The sequence below is a fragment of the Pristiophorus japonicus genome, chromosome 16 (genome assembly GCF_044704955.1).
Source record: "Pristiophorus japonicus isolate sPriJap1 chromosome 16, sPriJap1.hap1, whole genome shotgun sequence".
Lineage (NCBI taxonomy): Eukaryota > Metazoa > Chordata > Chondrichthyes > Pristiophoridae > Pristiophorus > Pristiophorus japonicus.
The window spans coordinates 58,960,366-58,982,237 of NC_091992.1; the positions used below are offsets into that span (position 1 = coordinate 58,960,366).

The following is a 21,872-nucleotide window of genomic DNA, read 5'->3' on the forward strand; positions in this document are numbered from 1 at the left end:
ATGAAGGAATAGAGTGCAATATCTCCAAGTTTGCAGATGACACTAAACTGGGTGGCGGTGTGAGCTATGAGGAGTATGCTAAGAGGCTGCAGGGTGACTTGGACAGGTTAGGTGAGTGGGCAAATGCATGGCAGATGCAGTATAATGTGGATAAATGTGAGGTTATCCATTTTGGGGGCAAAAACACGAAGGCAGAATATTACCTGAATGGCAGCAGACTAGGAAAAGGGGAGGTACAACGAGACCTGGGTGTCATGGTTCATCAGTCACTGAAAGTGGGCACGTAGGTACAGCAGGCAGTGAAGAAAGCAAATGGTATGTTGCCTTCATAGCTAGGGGATTTGAATATAGAAGCAGGGAGGTCTTACTGCAGTTATACAGGGCCTTAGTGAGGCCTCACCTGGAATATTGTGTTCAGTTTTGGTCTCCTAGTCTGAGGAAGGACGTTCTTGCTATTGAGGGAGTGCAGCGAAGGTTCAACAGACTGATTCCAGGGATGGCTGGGCTGTCATATGAGGAGAGACTGGATCAACTGGGCCTTTATTCACTGGAGTTTAGAAGGATGAGGGGGGATCTCATAGAAACATAAAAGGGACTGGACAGGTTAGATGCGGGAAGAATGTTCCCGATGTTGGGGAAGTCCAGAACCAGGGGACATAGTCTTCGGATCAGGGGTAGGCCATTTAGGACTGAGATGAGGAGAAACTTCTTCACTCAGAGTTGTTAACCTGTGGAATTCCCTGCCGCAGAGAGTTGTTGATGCCAGTTCACTGGATATATTCAAGATGAAGTTAGATATGGCTCTTACGGTTAAGGGGATCAACGGGTATGGAGAGAAAGTAGGAAAGGGGTACTGAAGGAATGATCAGCCATGACCTTATTGAATGGCAGTGCAGGCTCGAAGGGCCGACTGGCCTACTCCCGCACCTATTTTTCTATGTTTCTGAGCTCGACCTGACTTTGGCCTACATGACGCAGGAGCTGGAGGAGTCTTCGAAGGGCCTCACCTGCATCAACACGCACAAGGGACTGTTCATCTACAACAGATGCCCGTTTGGAATTTGATCGGCTGCAGCGATCTTCCAGAGAAACATGGAGAGCCTACTCAAGTCGGTACCATGCACGGTAGTTTTTCATATTGGTCACGGGTCGGGACACCGTGGAGCACCAACAAAACCTGGAGGAGGTCCTCCAGCGACTGGATTGCATAGGACTGTGGCTGAAGAGGTCGAAATAAGTCTTCATGGCAACAGAAGGGGAGTTTTTGGGGAGAAAAATCGCGCGGATGGAAATCGGCCCACAAATGCCAAGACAGAGGCTATGAGGAATGCGCCCAGGCCACAGAACGTCATGGAGCTGCGGTCATTTCTGGGACTCAACAACTATTTTGGTAACTTCCTACCGGGGTTAAGCATCCTCTTAGAGCCCCTACATGTGTTACTGCGTAAAGGTGAGAACTGGGTATGGGATAAAAACCAAGTAATTGTTTTTGAGAAAGCCAGAAACATTTTATGCTCCAACAAGCTGCTTGTATTGTATAACCCGTATGAAAGACTTGTGCTAGCATGTGATGCGTCGTCATACGGAGTCGGGTGTGTATTACAATAAGCTAACATTGCGGGGAAGTTGCAACCTGTCGCCTATGCCTCCGGGAGTTTGTCGAAGGCCGTGAGGGCCTACAGCATGATTTAGAAAGAGGCATTAGCATGTGTGTTCGGGGTAAAGAAAATGCATCAGTACTTGTTTGGCCTCAAATTTGAGCTCTAAACCGATCACATGCCCCTCATATTCCTGTTCGTTGAAAACAAGGGGATAAATACTAATGCCTCACAGCCCGCATACAAAAGCGGGCACTCGCGCTATCAATGTATAGCTCTCAGTCGGCTACCATTGTTCACCACAGAGGTGGAAATGGCCCAGCCTGCAAACCTATTGATGATGGCGCAGCCCGCAGACTTGTTGATGGTCATGGAAGTGTTTGAAAATGATAAATCACCTGTCACAGCCTGCCAGATTAGGACCAGCCAAGATCCTCTGCTGTCCCTAGTAAAAAAACTGTGTACTGCATGGGAGCTGGGCCAGCATCCCTGTTGAAATGCAAGAGCTAATCAAGCCGTTCCAGCTGCGAAAGGATGAGCTGTCCATTCAGGCAGACTGCCCGTTGTGGGGTAACCGCGTAGTGCTACCCAAAAAAGGTAGGGAGATGTTCATCTCGGATCTCCACAGCACACACCCAGGTATAATAATGATGAAAGCGATACAGATCCCACATGCGGTGGCCCGGTATCGACTCTGACTTAGAGTCCTGTGTACGGCAAGCAGTGTGTGTGCTCAGTTGAGCAACGCGCCCAGAGGCGCCACGTATTTTGTGGTCCTGGCCCTATAGACCATGGTCGAGGATCCATGTCGACTATGCGGGCCTGTTTCTCGGTAAAATGTTCCTGGTGATGGTGGATGCTTTTTCAAAATGGATTGAATGTGAAATAATGTAGGGAAGCACCACCACCATTGAAAGCCTTAGGGCCATGTTTGTCACCCATGGGCTGCCTGACATACTGGTCAGTGACAACGGGCCATGTTTCACCAGTGCCGAATTTAAAGAATTCATGACCCGCAATGGGATCAAACATGTAACCTCGGCCCCGTTTAAACCAGCCTCCAATGGGCAGGCAGAGCAGGCAGTACAAACAATCAAACTGATCCTCAAATGAGTCACAGAAGGCTCACTCCAAACCTGCACGAGACCCCACTTGCTCACAGGGGTGCACCCGGCTGAGCTACTCATGAAAAGGACACTTAAAACCAGACTCTCGCTGGTTCACCCCAACCTGCATGATCAGGTAGAGAGCAGGCGGCAGCAACAAAATGTAAACGATGGTCGCGCCACTGTGTCGTGGGAAATTGATCTGAATGACCCTGTGCATGTGCTAAACTATGGACATGGCCCCAAGTGGATCGCGGGCACGGTGATAGTTAAAGAAGGGAGTAGGGTGTTTGTAGTCCAACTAGACAATGGACAAATTTGCAGAAAGCACCTGGACCAAACGAGACTGTGGTTCACACACTGCCCTGAACAACCCACAGCAGACACCACCTTTTTCGAGCCCACAACACACACACACCCAAACAGATCAACGACACCACCCCGGACCAGGAAATCAAACCCATCACGCCCAACAGCCCAGCAAGGCCAATAACACGCCAGCCCAGCGAGGGTACAGCCAACACACCAGAACAGACATTTGTACCGAGGTGGTTCACCAGGGAAAGAAAGGCTCCCGATCGCCTCACCTTGTAAATAATTTTCACTTTGACTTTGGGTGTGGGGGGGGGGGCGGGGAGTGATGTGTATCTGTAAAGCACGCACTCCCATGTTCCGCCACCAGGGAGCGCATCCCCTGAAGTCCTTGGAAGCACTGTATATATGCCGGTCCCCAAGGCCTGTTCCTCACTCTGGAGTGTCTTATTAGAGACTGAGGTTACTGTTACTTTAACCTCCCTGTGTGCAGTCTCATCTGTGTTAGGAACACAATAACCTCTGTCTCAAATTTATTCAATGTCCCAGCTTCCACAGCTCTCAGGCAGCGAATTCCACAGAGTCACAACCCTCTGGGAGAAGAAATTCCTCCTCATCTCTGTTTTAAATGGGTGGCCCCTTATTCTAAGATTATGCCTCCTAGATCTAGTCTCCCCCATCAGTGGAAACATCCTCTCTGCATCCACCTTGTCAAGCCCCCTCATAATCTTATACGTTTCGATAAGATCACCTCTCATTCTTCTGAATTCCAATGAGTAGAGACCCAACCTTTCCTCATAAATCAACCCTCTCATCTCCAGAATCAACCTAGTTTTGTTCTTCCTCTACGAGAAGCAAGCTCAAAATCTACTTAATGACGACATTTATTAAAAGTAAATGTAATTAAATTTTAAAATTCCTCTTTTGTGGCAGCCCTTTAATTATTCCCACTCCTTTAAATTCACTTACTCACAATTTTCTGCTCCTGCTGCTTGTGTGTCCCCAGTGACTCATCCAAATGTGAATTTGAAGTTACATTCATGAGGTGAGCTAATGAAAGTTTGCGTGCAAACACCACACTGCCATTTGAGTCCATCTAAAGCCACCAATAGCATTTGTATCGAATCTAAGTGAGGAGCAGAAAATCTAGGCTGAGTCTAACTTTGTTCAGACTCTTCATATAACACATGAAGGTGTGTCATAGCTCGTGACGCCAGGCAGACTAACAGATTAGGAATTAGTTTAGGCTGCATGTGGTGAGGTACAGAGTGGATGCCAGATACAATGGTCCTTTCTAGGCCTGAAAATCTGCAAACACTGTCCAGGATAATACAATCCTCAACCATTTCATCTACTTTTGCTAAACCTACACCTGATTTTAGTGTTCTGACCTCACGCTGCAGCAGATCTCTGTAACGCCTGCATGCTGCCTCTGTGTTGCATAGCCTGTCTTAAGATAATTTTTTATTTTGCCACCTATGTATTGGGCAATCCCTTCTCGTGTCATTTTTGCTGGCTCGTCAACTGTCCCTGGAATAGAATGTCCACAAGTAGCATCTTCAGATAGTTTTGTAAGAAAATCATGTTGCTGTTTGAAATTTGGTAAATTAATAATCTTAGCCATATGCAAGTGGACAACTTCATTATTTTCGTTGCATTCTGGACTCCTCTTGTCAATTCCTCTCTGGGATCCTGGTATAGAATCCTGGGCAATCCACTTTCATACAGATGGGAAGCTTGGAAGTAATCCATGAAAATCCAGAAGACTCCTGGGTCCATCAGGATGTGTTTGTTTCGCTTTTCTGATTCTCTCAGCTTTATCGAACCAGTCATCAGACTCGAGGCGGAAGTTTTGAGCCTCATCAACAATGATGTGTTTCACCTTTGGGAAATCTTTCTCCATGAAGGTCTTCCTTGTAGCGCAGAGGCAATAATTTTTTTCCCTAAAATTAAAATGCCAGGTTAATGCAAAATATCACTCAAAAACAGCTCATCTGTGATAAAATATTTCAAAAGCGATACTTGGTGATAAGCCCTACACATCTGGCTGTACAGTCTGACACATGTCCAGCTGTTTCAATCCCATTTTGTGAAGGGTTTTCAGCTGTGACACAGTGGGTAGCACTCTTGCCTGAGTTAGAAGGTTGTGGGTTCAAGTCCCACTCCAGGGACTTGAGCACAAAACCTACGCTGACATTCCAGTGCAGTGCTGACAGAGTGTTGCATTGTCTTTCGGACAAGACGTTAAAACCGAGGCTCCGTGTGCTCTCTCAGGTGGATATAAAAGATCCATTGGCACTATTTCGAAGAACAGCAGGCATGTTACCCGCTTTTCAACACCAAAAACACATTATCTGGTCATTATTACAATGGTGTTTGTGGGAGCGTGCTGTGCACATATTGGCTGCCACGTTTTGCTATCACAACAATGACTACATCCCAAAAGTACTTCATTGGCTGAAAACGCTTTGGAATGTTTTGAAAGGCACTATATAAAGAAAAGTTCTCTATTTTTTTCCACCTGTTTGCAGTGACGAGGGAGTGCCTGTATTTTGGTTAGAAAAATGGAGATTCGTAATCTAAGTGAATGTTTTGGAGGGAGATTTATGCTATTAATGGAATATTGAGTGGGCACATACAAATTGGGGCAATATTAGGATTAGCGTCAATGAAAATTGAAGCAAAGGCAAAATGGACGATGGAACGAGAAGAAAAGGCTCCAAACCTTTCATTCTCCTTCTGCATTGCCCATGACTCAAACAAACAAATACACTCGTGCATTTAGCTTTGTTTTTAAAAAAAGGTTGTAACATAAATTTTACCTCATAGATTTCTCCAATGGACTATTTTCACAAATATAAATGACCTTGTGTCCTTCACAACGGAAGGTGTTGATAATCCTTTCAATGAGTTGCCCGGCTATTACATAGAAACGTAGAAAATAGGTGCAGGAGTAGGCCATTCGGCCCTTCGAGCCTGCACAACCATTCAATAAGATCATGACTGATCATTCACTCAGTACCCCTTTCCTGCTTTCTCTCCATACCCCTTGATCCCTTTAGCCGTAAGGGCCATATCTAACTCCCTCTTGAATACATCCAATGAACTGGCATCAACAACTCTCTGCGGCAGGGAATTCCACAGGTTAACAACTACCTGAGTGAAGAAATTTCTCCCCATCTCAGTCCTAAATGGCATACCCCTTATCCTAAGACTGTCTCCCCTGGTTCTGTGGATATCTGAACGGAATATATGGAATTAAGGACAGTAAAGTAAACGGGATATATGAAAATGTATAAGCCATGGAAGAATAGCTGGGAGAATGTCAGATTGTAAATAGTGCAACATCAGCATAGCTAACAGTCTGTCTCAAGGTTTCAAGTCACTAATCCTGCCAATAATATATAATTGTAACATGAAATACATCTGCAGAATTGCAAGGTCTCAGTAAATAGTCACACCATTAGATTGAAACATTTAGAGGCAATACTTGAGCTTTCAAGAAGAACATCTCATATAGATTGACTAATGAGTGGCTGAGTTAGACTGTCAATCCATTTGTATTTTGTTATCTGATTTCAAAACTGTATAACTGTTAACGCTTTACGATGTAACTTCACCTATCCGTAGGGAGTGTGTACGCTCTATCCAGAGAGTATATCTTCTGTCTGATAGGTCTTACTGGCCGGTAATAAAGACTGCTTTGTTCAAAGCACAAGAGGTATTCTACTCAGTAATTTTACTGAACCAGATTGAAGTAAAAGAATCCAGGAATTAACATTTGGTGTCAGAAGTGGGATCTCAACGGACGACTGCCGAAAACTTGCGAATTAAGAGCCAGACTAGCCTTGGACGAGACGAGGGGAAAATGGCCACTGGAGTGAGTATGATTTCAATACTGCTCCAGTTTCCCCCGGTTTCAAAAGTCTGAGGAAAGTTTAGCCACTCGCTGGTTCTCAGGTAGTGTCTGAACGAGATCCAGGACAATCTGGTGAATATCTTTCAAACTTAGAATAGGGATAGATAGGGAAATTGCGCGATGACGCAAACCAAGCGGCGACTTGGAAAGGGAAAGATAGTTAGAGCTAGATAGGGATAGATGATCAATCATGGATCCAAAAAAAAAAAAAAAATTAATAGGAAAGAAAAGAGACTCTTGTGAATGTCTGTTTAAATGAGAAATGCTTCTGTGACTTTTACTGTAAAAAAAAAAGCCGGGGAGTTGTGGTTTGTTTTATCTCAAACAGAATGAAAGTTTGTTTTAACCCTTCGTAGTGTTGTCCTGTATGTGGGAAGTTTAAGAGTGTGAACCTTATTAAATTACGTATATTCGGATGATAAGTTACGGAGCCAGGAAATGCCCAAAGGATAGGTTTGTTAAAAAAAAAAGAAAAAATTACATGGTCCCGGTGGTTAAAAAAAAAAGAAAAACTTGTTGAAAGAAAACATTCAGAGAAGGCACAGCAAAACAACTGAGATGGATTCAAAAGGATTTTAAAAAAATATATTAAATAACACGACCTTGAGGCTGGAACAATTGAGATAACGAAAAGCAGTCCACAGCCTACGTGCCAGACTTCTCTCTAGTTATAAAAAAAGTAACGTACTAAATAGGTGCCGAAAGAAAAAAAAATGTTCTGAGATTTTAAATACATCACTCCTGTCCAGTTGGCAGAAAAACTCCATTAAATTAGGGCTTTCATTGACTGATTGGATTTAAACTGCGCAGTAACGCGAAAGGATAGGGAAATTTGGAGACTAAAAGAAATTAATTGAGGCTCATAAGAAATCAAAATTAGAAAATTAGGCTCACAGGGAATAAAATGGGGATTTAAATAGAAGATAGGTGTTCAACTCAGGTACGACGTCGACCTTGTATATCACTTGGCCCGTCTAGGCTCTGATTGAATTAAAAAAAAACCCCCGCAGCAACTCGGAAGGTAGGGCCGAAGCGAACACGCAGTGACGTAAACGCGCAGTGAAGCGAACGCGCAGTGACGTCAACGCGCAGTGACGTAGACGCGCGGTGACGTAGACGCGCGGTGACGCCGAGGCGCAGCAACGCGAATCGCGAAAGTCAGTGCTAATGGCAGTAAGTCTGTAAGTTTTAAAGTGTTTAGAGTTTTAAGTAAAGTTTTAAGTATTGAAATCGCGCGGCAATGCGAACCGCGCGGCGATGCGGGTAAGTGTTAGAAGTCTTTGTCTATTTTGTAAATCGCGATGCGATGCGAACCGCGCGACGACGCGGGTAAGTGTTAGAAGTCCTTGTTTATCTTTTAAAGTTTAAAGTATCTTAACTCGCGCGGCGACGCGAGCCACGGGTCGACGCGGATTGCGCGGCGATGTGAACTGCGAGGCAACGCGGATTGCGCGGCGACATGAACTGCGAGGCGACGTGGTAGTTTAGTATTGAAATCGCACGGCGACGCGAATCGCGCGGCGACGCGGGTAAGTGTTAGCATTAGTAAAGTTTGGTTATTTGGAGTTAGTTAAAGTCCGTGTTAGTTCTGTAAAGTCTGTGTCTATTTTTAAGTTTGTTTAAATTGCATGACGACACGAACGCGTAGCGACACAGTAATACGAGGGGCAGTGTGAAAATGGGTAATCAGTTAGATAAAACCACGGATGCGGATAATCCGCTACAAAAGCTATGTGAGGAATTCCCTGAAAGAGCTGAAGACTTTAGAAAATTATCAGGAGCCCTGAACAAATTATTAGGGGATGACCAGTGGCCTCTAGGTCACACTAGAAGCGTAGAGGTAAAAAAAAAAGCACAGGGATTAATTTGGAGAAGGGGACGAGGAAAAGGGGATAAAAAAATTTAATTGCAACCTGGCGACATTATTGTCAGAAATTAAAAGATGCATCACTTCTATCGAGTTGGCAAACAAATGCTATTAAATTAGGACTTGCATTGACAGAGAGAACACATGTTAAAACTGTAGACGTCTTAAAAAAAAAAAGAATGAATGTGCGCACGAGAAACTTGCTAAGAGATCCTCTGGGACCTCTGAGAAAGGTATTGATCAACTACAAGTTAAAATGACTGGCTTTGTGTTAACTTAGGCTGATGATGAAATTGATGAGTGGCCACTGACTCAGCGCCCAACGGCGCCTCCCGCACCCCCTGGCCTCTTGCTCCAGTCCTCTTCCCAACACCCTCCACCTAACACTCCGGTAAAAAGAGTTAGGAACAACCACATATCACCAAAGCAACAAACCCAAACTGACTCCTCATCCTCTGATAGCGATTCGGATCCCCAGTTCACAGGCAATATAGCCGAAAGGACCAGATCTCACACTCGAAAGGGCAGAACTATATCTCAACATCACAAACAGTCCCGTAAATCTTCTAGTCAATCTACCAGTCCAAGTTGTGAAAGACATAGCAAACACCCCCGCCGATCGAGACGCAGAACTGTCAAGCAGTCAGACAGCTCTGAAACATCCTCCGGCCTAGAAATGATTTCCAAGATCCCAAAGTCCCGACACCAATTCCCTGTCAGACCAATGCCAAACCCTGATGCACAACAAGCTACAGACCACCTCTCTATAGATGTCTGTGATCTTCAAACAACTATTTGATTGCTCACGCTATCCGGACAGATGGAAAGGGCAGTTAGATATTATTGGCAGAAAAAGAAAGGGGAGGGGGGAGGTGCGCCCCCAACCCGGGTCAAGACTGAATACGTGACTAGAAAGGAAGAGCCATCTCGGGAGGAAGGATCAATAGAACCGCAGTGTTGCATACAGGATTGGATGGATAAGCAAGGATACGGTTATACTAAACAACCAAACGGCCCGAGCCCTGCTAATAAACCTCCCTATTGTCCCCGGCATGGTATGGGAAGAGGCCGGGACTGGGTAAGAGGAATTGACTGTTTTAATTGTGGGCAGGAAGGACATTGGAATAAAAATTGCCCCTACCGTCAGCATGGAAAAGGAAGAGGAGGAAGAGGAGGGGGGCAAGGGGGGAGAGGAGGATCTTACACTAACTTCTCCCAGAACAACCCCTTTGGTCAATTGTCCCCCGATTGACTACGCAGCTTGATTGTGCAGGGATCCTCCCCGGATGACGAACCCATTCTGAATGAGTGGCAACCCTTTTTGATAGATACGGGAGCCTTCATGTCTTCTGTACAATCAAAGCTTAAACTCCCTGCTTCTACTGAAACACAGGAACTTTCAGGATTCCTGGGACAAATCTCGACATTCCCAGTGTCAGAACCGGTTAAAATGGGTTACCAGGAAGAATTGGTGGAACATCGAGTTGTTATCACAACCAATCTGGACTGTAACTTGATGGCTAGAGACCTCCTTTGCAAATTCCAGTTGCATTTGGAGTGTGGAGATAATGGGATTATTGTAAAACAGGAAACCCTTAAGCGGCAGTATTATACCACTAGAACCCCTCAGTGGTGGTCTCTGGACTTGCCGCAGGCACCCTATCACGTGACCCTAGCATACGATCCCAGTGGAAAGAATCAGGACCTGCAGAACTTTCATCAGGATCACGAAGGGGAAGTGAAGGGAATTCTATTAAGGGCTAGAGTGACTGGACTGGAAAGAGAGGCAGATTTTGTGGAAGTGGATAAGAATCTGTGGAAACAGCCCCTAACAATGGCACCGCATATTGCTCGTGAAGTATTAGCCCCTCACCATGCTAAAGATTTGGGAGTTATGGTACGTAAGGCCATAGATGAGGCTGACCCTACCAGCCGGGATGTGCAAATTGTAAAACATGGCCGAACAGTCCAATTTAATGGGGACCCCGAGAAAGTATTAACAACTCTACGGCATCATACTGGCTCGGACATACCTGATTATGTGGATCCTCATGTGTGGGCAGAGGACCCCTTCCAAGTGGGTTATACTCCCATTAATTGAGATCCCAGTGCAGGGCAATGTGGACTGGCCCTCTATCCGACAGAACCCACTGAAATCACAGGCAATCCTAAACTAACTTTTCGGCACTGTACTGCAATTAATCCGGCCTGTTTTCTTACTGAGCCACCCCAAGATGAGGAAGAACCCAGTCATGATTGTTTATGTTTGTTGACGGAAGTACTTCTATTAATCCAGAAGATCTGCTGCTTTGAAACCGCCTATTCTGCTCAACAAGCTGAACTATTCGCCCTCACCCAAGCCTGTATCTTGGCCAAAGATCTCAAAGTCAATATCTATACCGACTCTAGGTATGCCTTTGGGGTGGCGCATGATTTCGGACAATTATGGAAAAATAGGGATTCCTAACCTCACAGGGGAATGAGATATCTCATAAACAGCTAGTATCTGATTTGTTGCAAGCCCTCATGTTCCCCAAACGCATTGCCATTGTACCAAGAGGCCAAACAGGCCTCTCGTGACCAACAGATGGTAGTGCCCAAAATTATGAGTCAGACTAAAAATCCTGCGAAGGATAAGTTAGCCTCGGAAAAACCAATGCCAACCATCCAAGATGTTATAAAAGCACAGGGGGACGCTCCTGAAAAAGATAAACTGTTGTGGAAATATTATGCATGTACTTATGACAATGTTTCTAAACTCTGGACCACTCCCGCGGAACAGACTTGCATGTCTGACGAGTTGGCCTCATGGGTTATAGAATGTCTGCATTTTGCTACTCATTGTGGAGCAAGGGCAACAAGTGATACGCTTTTGGCTACTTGGTGGCACCCTAAACTCCAGGCGCTCACCCAGAATATCAGTAGTCATTGCCTGGTTGGCCAGCAACATAATCCAGGGAAGGGAGTCCCCTGTGATTGGGGTAAAACGCCCCTACCCGAAGGTCCCTTTGAGACATTTCAGTTGGACTACATTGAGTTGCAAAAAGTTCAGTGTTACAAATATGTGTTAGTAATAGTAGATGTGTTTAGCAGATGGATTGAAGCCTACCCTAACCTGGACAATAAGACTCAGACTGTTGTTAAGGTGTTAATGAGGGAAATTGTTCCTAGATATGAGATCTCAGCTAGACTGATGACCACCTATGTTCTTTCTCTGACTCAGGCTCTGCGACTAGTTCACAACCAGGTTCAAGATGCTCACCTCGACCTCCCAGTTTTACCCGAATTGTCCCTCGTGGCACCAGGGAAGTATGGATTCGGAAGGGATTAGAGCCACAAATAGGAGGGGCCTTTTTAGGTGTCACTCACTACCCCCACTGCAGCCAAGGTTGAGGGGAAAAGTGCCTGGGTTCACCTGCACCACTGCAAGCTCATCACCATTTAAACAAATTTTGCTGGTTAGTCTAATTCCTGTTTCTGTTCCAGATCTCCTCCTCCCTATAGCTGAACAAGGCAGTTGAAGGAGGATCAGTTTGAACTCTTACCTGTCAGACAGCCAAATACACTGACGGAGACCTGAAGGGAAACGTGAAAACAGAACTCTTTATCAGCTAAATAATTGGACTATTTATAAGATGAGACTGTGTCTGTATGCTACTGTCTGCATAATAGTGTTGATATATGACAGTTTTGGTGCACGGGAAGGAAGACAAAGGCGAGAGCTCCATGTAAACACCTTTTTGTATATGTCTTACGTTTATGCGGAAAAAGGGCACTTCACTTGATGCTGGGTGTGTTCACATATCCCTATACATTCTAAAGGGGGAATTCCTTTGCGCACCGTTCCACTGACCCTAACTGAGACTGTTAGATGGATTCAAAGAAACGATATTGGAACAGGTAGCTAACCACACTGCTGAGGCTCTGGAGGGCATCACAGCTGAAATGGTAGCGATAAGGACCGTAGCATTACAAAACCGAATGGCCCTCGATTACCTGTTAGCTGAGAAAGGGGGAACGTGTGCCCTGATAGGATCTGAATGTTGCACTTACATTCCTGATAGTTCAGAAAACATAACCCACCTTGCCGATCACATAAGGAGGGAGGTGAAAAAGTTATCCACACCAGCAAAAGAACTTAGCAGGTTTGATTGGTTTCTGGGTGGATCTTGGAGATCCTATCTAATACATGGGGCAATTGTTCTCATCATAATAATTACCTGCTGTTTGATTGTTGGTTGCCTTAACCTCTGCTGTAAAGCAATGACAAGGTTAGCAGACCCTCTTGTGGTCAAGGGTTCCCGGGTTATGATCCAACAAACTAGAGAACTACTCAACAATGCAATACTCATAGAATGATCCTAAATGTTATCATAGAATGATAAAAGGGGGGATGTGGATATCTGAACGGAATATATGGAATTAAGGACAGTAAAGTAAACGGGATATATGAAAATGTATAAGCCATGGAAGAATAGCTGGGAGAATGTCAGATTGCAAATAGTGCAACATCAGCATAGCTAACAGTCTGTCTCAAGGTTTCAAGTCACTAATCCTGCCAATAATATATAATTGTAACATGAAATACATCTGCAGAATTGCAAGGTCTCAGTAAATAGTCACACCATTAGATTGAAACATTTAGAGGCAATACTTGAGCTTTCAAGAAGAACATCTCATATAGATTGACTAATGAGTGGCTGAGTTAGACTGTCAATCCATTTGTATTTTGTTATCTGATTTCAAAACTGTATAACTGTTAACGCTTTACGATGTAACTTCACCTATCCGTAGGGAGTGTGTACGCTCTATCCAGAGAGTATATCTTCTGTCTGATAGGTCTTACTGGCCGGTAATAAAGACTGCTTTGTTCAAAGCACAAGAGGTATTCGACTCAGTAATTTTACTGAACCAGATTGAAGTAAAAGAATCCAGGAATTAACAGTTCTGGACATCCCCAACATCGGAAACATTCTTCCCGCATCTAACCTGTCCCGTCCAGTCAGAATCTTATATGTTTCTATGAGATACCTTCTCATCCTTCTAAACTCCAGTGTATAAAGGCCGTTGATCCAGTCTCTCCTCATATGTCAGTCCAGCCATCCCTGGAATCAGTCTGGTGAACCTTCGCTGCACTTCCTCAATAGCAAGAACGTCCTTCCTCACATTAGGAGACCAAAAGTGAACACAATATTCCAGGTGAGGCCTCACCAAGGCCCCGTACAATTGCAGTAAGAACTCCCTGCTCCTATACTCAAATCCTCTAGCTATTTGTCTTCTTCACCGCCTGCTGTACCCGCATGCCAACTTTCAATGACTGATGAACCATGACACCCAGGTCTCGTTGCACCTCCCCTTTTCCTAATCTGCCACCATTCAGATAATATTCTGCCTTCGTGTTTTTGCCACCAAATGTATAACCTCACATTTATCCACATTATACTGCATCTGCCATGCATTTGCCCACTCACCTAACCTGTCCAAGTCACCTGCTGCCTCTTAGCATCCTCCTCACAGCTCACACCGCCACCCAGTTTAGTATCACCTGCAAACTTGGAGATATTACACTCAATTCCTTCATCCAAATCATCGATGTATATTATAAAGAGCTGGGGTCCCAGCACTGAGCCTTGCGGCACTCCACTAGTCACTGCCTCCCATTCCCAAAAGGACCCGTTTATCCCGACTCTCTGCTTCCTGTCTTCCAACCAATTCTCTATCCACGCCAGTACATTACCCCCAATACCATGTGCTTTGATTTTTCACACCAATCTCTTATGTGGGACCTTGTCAAAAGCCTTTTGAAAGTCCAAATACACCACCTCCACAGGTTCTCCCTTCTCTACTCCACCAGTTACATCCTCAAAAAATTCAAGAAGATTTGTCAAGCATGATTTCCCTTTCATAAATCCAAGCTGACTTAGACTGATCCCGTCACTGCTTTCCAAATGCGTTGCTATTTCATCCTTAATAATTGATTCCAACATTTTCCCCACGACTGATGTCAAGCTAACCGGTCTATAATTACCCGTTTTCTCTCTCCCTCCTTTTTTAAAAAGTGGTGTTACATTAGCTACCCTCCAGTCCATGGGAACTGATCCAGAGTCGATAGACTGTTGGAAAATGATCACCAATGCATCTACTATTTCTAGGGCCAGTTCCTTAAGTACTCTGGGATGCAGACAATCAGGCCCCGGCGATTTATCGGCCTTCAATCCCATCAATTTCCCTAACACAATTTCCCGCCTAATCCTTCATTTCCTCCTTCTCACTAGACCCTCGGTCCCCTAGTACATCCGGAAGGTTATTTGTGTTTTCCTTCGTGAAGACAGAACCAAAGTATTTGTTGAATTGGTCTGCCATTTCTTTGTTCCCCATTATAAATTTACCTGAGTCTGATTGCAAAGGACCTACATTTGTCTTCACTAATCTTTTTCTTTTCACATATCTATAGAAGCTTTTGCAGTCAGTTTTTATGTTCACGGCAAGCTTCCTCTCGTACTCTATTTTCCCGCTCCTAATTAAACCCTTTGTCCTCCTCTGCTGAATTCTAAATTACTCCCAGTCCTCTGGTTTGCTGCTTTTTCTGGCCAATTTATATGCCTCTTCCTTGGATCTAACACTATCCTTAATTTCCCTTGTTAGCCACGGTTGAGCCACCTTCCCTGTTTTATTTTTACTCCAGACAGGGATGTACAATTGTTGAAGTTCATTCATGTGATCTATAAATGTTTGCCATTGCCTATCCATCGTCAACCCTTTAAGTATCATTTGCTAGTCTATTCTAGCCAATTCAGGCCTCATGCCGTCGAAGTTACCTTTCTTAAGTTCAGGACCCTAGTTTATGATTTAACTGTCACTCTCCATCTAAATAACGAATTCTACCATATTAGGATCACTCTTCCCCAAGGGGCCTCGCACAACAAGATTGCTAATTAGTCCCTTCTCATTACACATCACTCAGACTAGGATGGCCAGCTCTCCTCGTTGGTTCCTCGACATATTGGTCAAGAAAACCATCTCTAAAACACTCCAGGAAATCCTCCACCACCACATTGCTACCAGTTTGGTTAGCCCAATCAATATGTAGATTAAAGTCGCCCATGATAACTGCTGTACCTTTATTGCACACATCCCTTATTTCTTGTTTGATGCTGTCCCCAACCTCACTACTACTGTTTGGTGGCCTGTACACAACTCCCACCAGCGATTTCTGCCCTTTGGTATTCTGTAGCTCCACCCATACCGATTCCACATCATCCAAATCAATGTCCTTCCTTATTATTGCATTAATTTCCTCTTTAACCAGCAACACCACCCAGCCTCCTTTTCCTTTTTGTCTATCCTTCCTAAATGTTGCATACCCCTGGATGTTGCATTCCCAGCCTTGGTCACCCTGGAGCCATGTCTCTGTGATGCCAACTACATCATATCCATTAACTGCTATCTGCGCAGTTAATTCGTCCACCTTATTCCGAATACTCCTCGCATTGAGACACAAAGCCTTCAGGTTTGTCTTTTTAACACACTTTGCCCCTTTAGAATTTTGCTGTAATGTGGCCCTTTTTGTTTTTTGCCTTGGGTTTCTCTGCCCTCCACTTTTACTAATTCTCCTTTCTATCTTTTGCCTCCGTCTCCCTTTTATTTCCCTCTGCCTCCCTGCATAGGTTTCCATCCCCCTGCCATATTAGTTTAACTCCTCCCCAACAGCAATAGCAAACACTCCCCCTAGGACATTGTTTCCGGTCCTGCCCAGGTGCAGACCGTCCAGTTTGTACTGGTCCCACCTCCCCTAGAACCGGTTCCAATGTCCCAGGAATTTGAATCACTCCCTTCTGCATCACTCCTCAAGCCACGTATTCATCGGAGCTATCCTTCGATTCCTACTCTGACTACCACGTGGCACTGGTAGTAATCCTGAGATTACCACTTTTGAGGTCTTACTTTTTAATTCAGCTCCTAGCTTCCTAAATTCGTCTCGTAGGACCTCATCCCGTTTTTTTACCTATATCGTTGGTACCTATATGCACCACAACAACTGGCTGTTCACCCTCCCTTTTCAGAATGTCCTGCACCCTCTCCGAAACATCCTTGACCCTTGCACCAGGGAGGCAACATACCATCCTGGAGTCTCGGTTGCGGCCGCAGAAACGCCTATCTATTCCCCTTACAAATGAATCCCCTATCACTATCGCTCTCCCACTCTTTTTCCTGCCCTCCTGTGTAGCAGAACCACCCACGGTGCCATGAACTTGGCTGCTGCTGCCTTCCCCTGATGAGTCATCCCCCTCAACAGTACCCAAAGCGGTGTATCGATTTTGCAGGGGGATGACCGCAGGGGACCCCTGCACTACCTTCCTTGCACTGCTCTTCCTGTTGGTCACCCGTTCCCTATCTGGCTGTGTACCCTTTACCTGCGGTGTGATCAAGTCGCCAAACGTGCTATTCACGTCATTCTCCTCATCGTGGATGCTCCAGAGTGAATCCACCCGCAGCTCCAGTGCCGCAATGTGGTCTGTCAGGATCTGCAGGCGGATGCACTTCTCGCACACGTAGTCATCAGTGACACTGGAAGCGTCCCTGAGTTCCCACATAGTACAGGAGGAGCATAACACGTGTCCAAGCTCTCCTGCCATGACTTAACCCTCGGATTAACTTAATTGGGCAACAACAATGTTAAAGAAAGAAAAAGAAAAACTACTTACCAATCACTTACCCCTTTGGCTGTGACGTCACCTTTCGATTTCTTTCTACTACTTTTTTGCCTTCTCCCTATAGCTGCACCAGCTGGCCTCAGCGAAGCACCACCCAAGCCTCTCCACGCACCTGGAACTCCCAAGCCTCTCCGACGCATTGCGCCTTTTTATAGGCCTCAGCGACGCACCTACTGAGCCTCTACACACACCTGGAACTGTTTTGCCAGTTCCAGGAAGACCATGTAGAAAAAGTTTTTTTGCAATTCTCAATCTCGTGTTTTGAATGAAGAAGCTGAAATTGGTCCAGTGTTAGCAGATTGAGAAATTTACAGCCAAGCTCGTTGTTGTGTATCTGTAAAGCATGCACACCCATGTTCCGCCACCAGGGAGCGCATCCCCTGAAGTCCCAAGGGATCCCAGCATCCCTTGGGAGCACTGTATATAAGCTGGCTCCTAAGGCCTGTTCCTCACTCTGGAGTGTCTGAATAGAGACTGAGGTCACTGTTACTTTAACCTCCCTGTGTGCAGTCTCATTTGCGTTAGGAACACAATAACTGGCGATGAGTATACAAATCCAACGAAAAGATGCAGCAAACTGTGGGCATCCTGGAGATGTTCTCGGAGGGTGAGGACTGGGAAGCCTATGTTGACATAGTCAACATGTTGGACGGAGAAGGAAGCGCTGCAAAAAGGAGAGCGGTCCTCCTCACGGTCTGCGGGGCACCGACCTACAGCCTCATGAAGAATCTTCTGGCTTCGGTGAAACCCACAGATAAGTCGTATGAGGAGCTGTGTACACTGGTTCGGGAGCATCTTAACCCAAGGGAGAGCGTGCTGATGGCGAGGTATCTGTTCTACACGTGCCAGCGATCTGAAGGTCAGGAAGTGGCAAGCTACGTTGCCGAGCTAAGGCGACTTGCAGGACAATGTGAGTTTGATGGCTATATGGAGCAGATGCTCAGAGACTATTTTGTACTGGGCATTGGCCACGAGACCATCCTACGAAAATGTTTGACTGGAGAGACACCGACCCTCAGTTAAGACCATTGCGATAGCACAGGCGTTTATGTCCACCAGTGATAACACCAAACAAATCTCTCAGCGCACAAGTGCTAACAATGTTCATAAATTAACTGGAACTGTGTTTGCGAGCAGAAATGTACAGGGCAGAACCCATGAGTCTGCAACTGCCAACAGGCCTCAGGTGACCCAGAGTCTGTAACAAAGGATGAATGCAAGGCAATTCACACCTTGTTGGCGTTGTGGAGGCTTCCATTCAGCCTATTCATGCCGCTTCAAAGGGTATGTTTGCAAGAGCTGTGGAACAATGGAGCACCTCCAACGAGCTTGCAGACAAGCTGCAAAGCTCTGCAAAACCTGCTACCCACCACGTGGCAGAGGAAGATTGGTCCATGGTGGATCAAAGCAATTTAGAGCCTGAGAGAGGGGAGGCAGATGCTGAAGTACACGGGGTGCACACATTTTCGACGAAATGTCCACCTATAATGCTAAATGTAAAATTGAATGGCTTACCCGTAGCCATGGAACTGGACACTGGCACTAGCAAATCCATCATGAGTAAAAAGATGTTTGAGAGACTGTGGTGCAACAAGACACTCAGACCAGCCCTGAGCTCCATCCACACGAAACTGAGAATGTACAGCAAAGAGCTCATCACTGTCCTGGGCAGCGCCTTGGTCAAGGTCACCTACGAGGGCACGATGCACGAACTGCCACTCTGGATTGTCCTGGGCGATGGCCCCACACTGCTTGGAAGGAGCTGGCTGGGCAAAATCCGCTGGAACTGGGATGACATTCAAGCGCTATCACATGTCGATGAGGCCTCATGTACCCAGGTTCTTAACAAACTTCCTTCCCTTTTTGAGCCAGGCATTGGAAACTTTTCCGGGGCAAAGGTGCGGATCCACTCGGTCCCAGAGGCACGACCCATTCACCACAAGGTGCGAGCAGTACCTCACATGATGAGGGAGAGTGTGGAAATCGAGCTGGACAGGCTGCAACGTGAGGGCATCATCTCGCCAGTGGAATTCAGTGAGTGGGCCAGCCCGATTGTTCCAGTACTCCAAAGTGATGGCACGGTCAGGATTTGCGGCGATTATAAAGTAACTATTAATCGTTTCTCACTACAGGACCAATACCCGCTACCTAAGGCAGATTACCTATTTGCGACGCTGGCAGGAGGCAAGACATTCACCAAGCTCGACCTGACTTCGGCCTACATGACGCAGGAGCTGGAGGAGTCTTCGAAGGGCCTCAACACGCACAAGGGACTGTTCATCTACAACAGATGCCCGTTTGGAATTCGATCGGCTGCAGCGATCTTTCAGATAAACATGGAGAGCCTACTCAAGTCGGTACCACGAATGGTGGTTTTTCAGAACGACATATTGGTCACGGGTCAGGACACCGTTAAGCACCTACAAAACCTGGAGGAGGTCCTCCAGCGACTGGATCGCGTAGGGCTGTGGCTGAAGAGGTCGAAATGCATCTTCATGGCAACAGAAGTGGAGTTTTTGGGGAGAAAGATTGCGGCGGACGGCATCCGGCCCACAGATGCCAAGACAGAGGCTATCAGGAACACGCTCAAGTAACAGAACGTCACGGAGCTGCGGTCGTTCCTGGGACTCAACAATTTTGGTAAGTTACTACTGGGGTTAAGCACCCTCTCAGAGCCCCTACATGTGTTATTGTGTAAAGGTGAGAACTGGGTATGGGGAAAACAAACAAGTAATTGCTTTTGAGAAAGCCAGAAACATTTTATGCTCCAACAAGCTGCTTGTATTGTCTAACCCGTGTAAAAGACTTGTGCTAGCATGTGATGCGTCGTCATACGGAGTCGGGTGTATTACATAAAGCTAACGTTGCAGGGAAGTTGCAACCTGTCGACTAGGCCTTCAGGAGCTTGTCTAAGGCCGAGAAGGCCTACAGCATGATTGAGAAAGAGGCATTAGCGTGTGTGTTTGGGGTAAAGAAAATGCATCAGTACCTGTTTGGCCTCAAATTTGAGCTGGAAACCGATCACAAGCCCCCTCATATCCCTGTTCGCTGAAAACAAGGGGATAAATACTAATGCCTCAGCCTGCATACAAAGGTGGGCACTCGCGCTATCAGCGTATAACTATACCATCCGCCACAGGCCAGGAACCGAGAACTGTGTGGATGCTCTCAGTCAGCGACCATTGCCCACCATGCGGGTGGAAATGGCGCAGCCTGCAAACTTGTTGATGGTGGCGCAGCCCGCAGACTTGTTGATGGTCATGGAAGCGTTTGAAAATGATAAATTTTCCGCCAGATTAGGACTTGGACCAGCCAAGATCTGCTGCTGTCTCTAGTAAAAAACTGTGTACTGCATGGGAGCTGGGCCAGCATCCCCGTTGAAATGCAAGAGCCAATCAGCCGTTCCAGCGGCGAAAGGTCGAGTTGTCCATTCAGGAAGACTGCCTGTTGTGGGGTAACCGCGTAATGCTACCCAAAAAAGGCAGGGAGACGTGCATCTCGGATCGCCACAGCACACACCCGGGTACGGTAATGATGAAAGCTATAGCCAGATCCCATGTGTGGTGGCCCGGTATCGACTCTGACTTAGAGTCCTGTGTACAGCAATGCCGCATGTGTGCTCAGTTGAGCAACGCGCCCAAAGAGGCACCACTAAGTTTGTGGTCCTGGCCCTCCAGACCATGGTTGAGGATCCATGTCAACTATACAGGTCCGTTTCTCGGTAAAATGTTCCTGGTGGTGGTGGATGCTTTTTCAAAATGGATTGAACATGAAATGATGTCAGGAAGCACCGCCATCGCCACCATTGAAAGCCTGAGGGCCATGTTTGCCACCCAAGACCTGCCTGACATACTGGTCAGTGACAACGGGCCATGTTTCACCAGTGCCGAATTTAAAGAATTCATGACCTGTAATGGGATAAAACATGTCACCTTGGCCCTGTTTAAACCAGTCTCCAATGGGCAGACAGAGCGGGCAGTACAAATAATCAAACAGAGCCTTAAACGAGTCACAGAAGGCTTACTCCAAACCCCCCTGTCCCGAGTACTGCTCAGCTACAGCACGAGACCCCACTCACTAACAGGGGTGCCCCCGGCTGAGCTACTCATAAAAAGGACACTTAAAACCAGACTCCCACAGGTTCACCCCAACCTGCATGATTAGGTAGAGAGCAGGCGGCAGCAACAAAATGTAAATGATGGTCGCACCACTGTGTCATGGGAAATTGATCTGAATGACCCTGTGTATGTACTAAGCTGTGGACATGGTCCCAAGTGGATAGCGGGCACGGTGATAGCTAAAGAAGGGAATAGGGTGTTTGGACAATGGACAAATTTGCAGAAAGCACCTGGACCA

General features: G+C 46.1%; 1 pseudogene; it reads right to left on the bottom strand.

Annotated features, from left to right (window-relative positions):
• Positions 1 to 4,173: 4,173 nt before the first annotated feature.
• LOC139226172 (schlafen family member 13-like) overlaps positions 4,174 to 21,872 on the bottom strand; it is a 39,868-nt pseudogene continuing 22,169 nt past the window's right edge.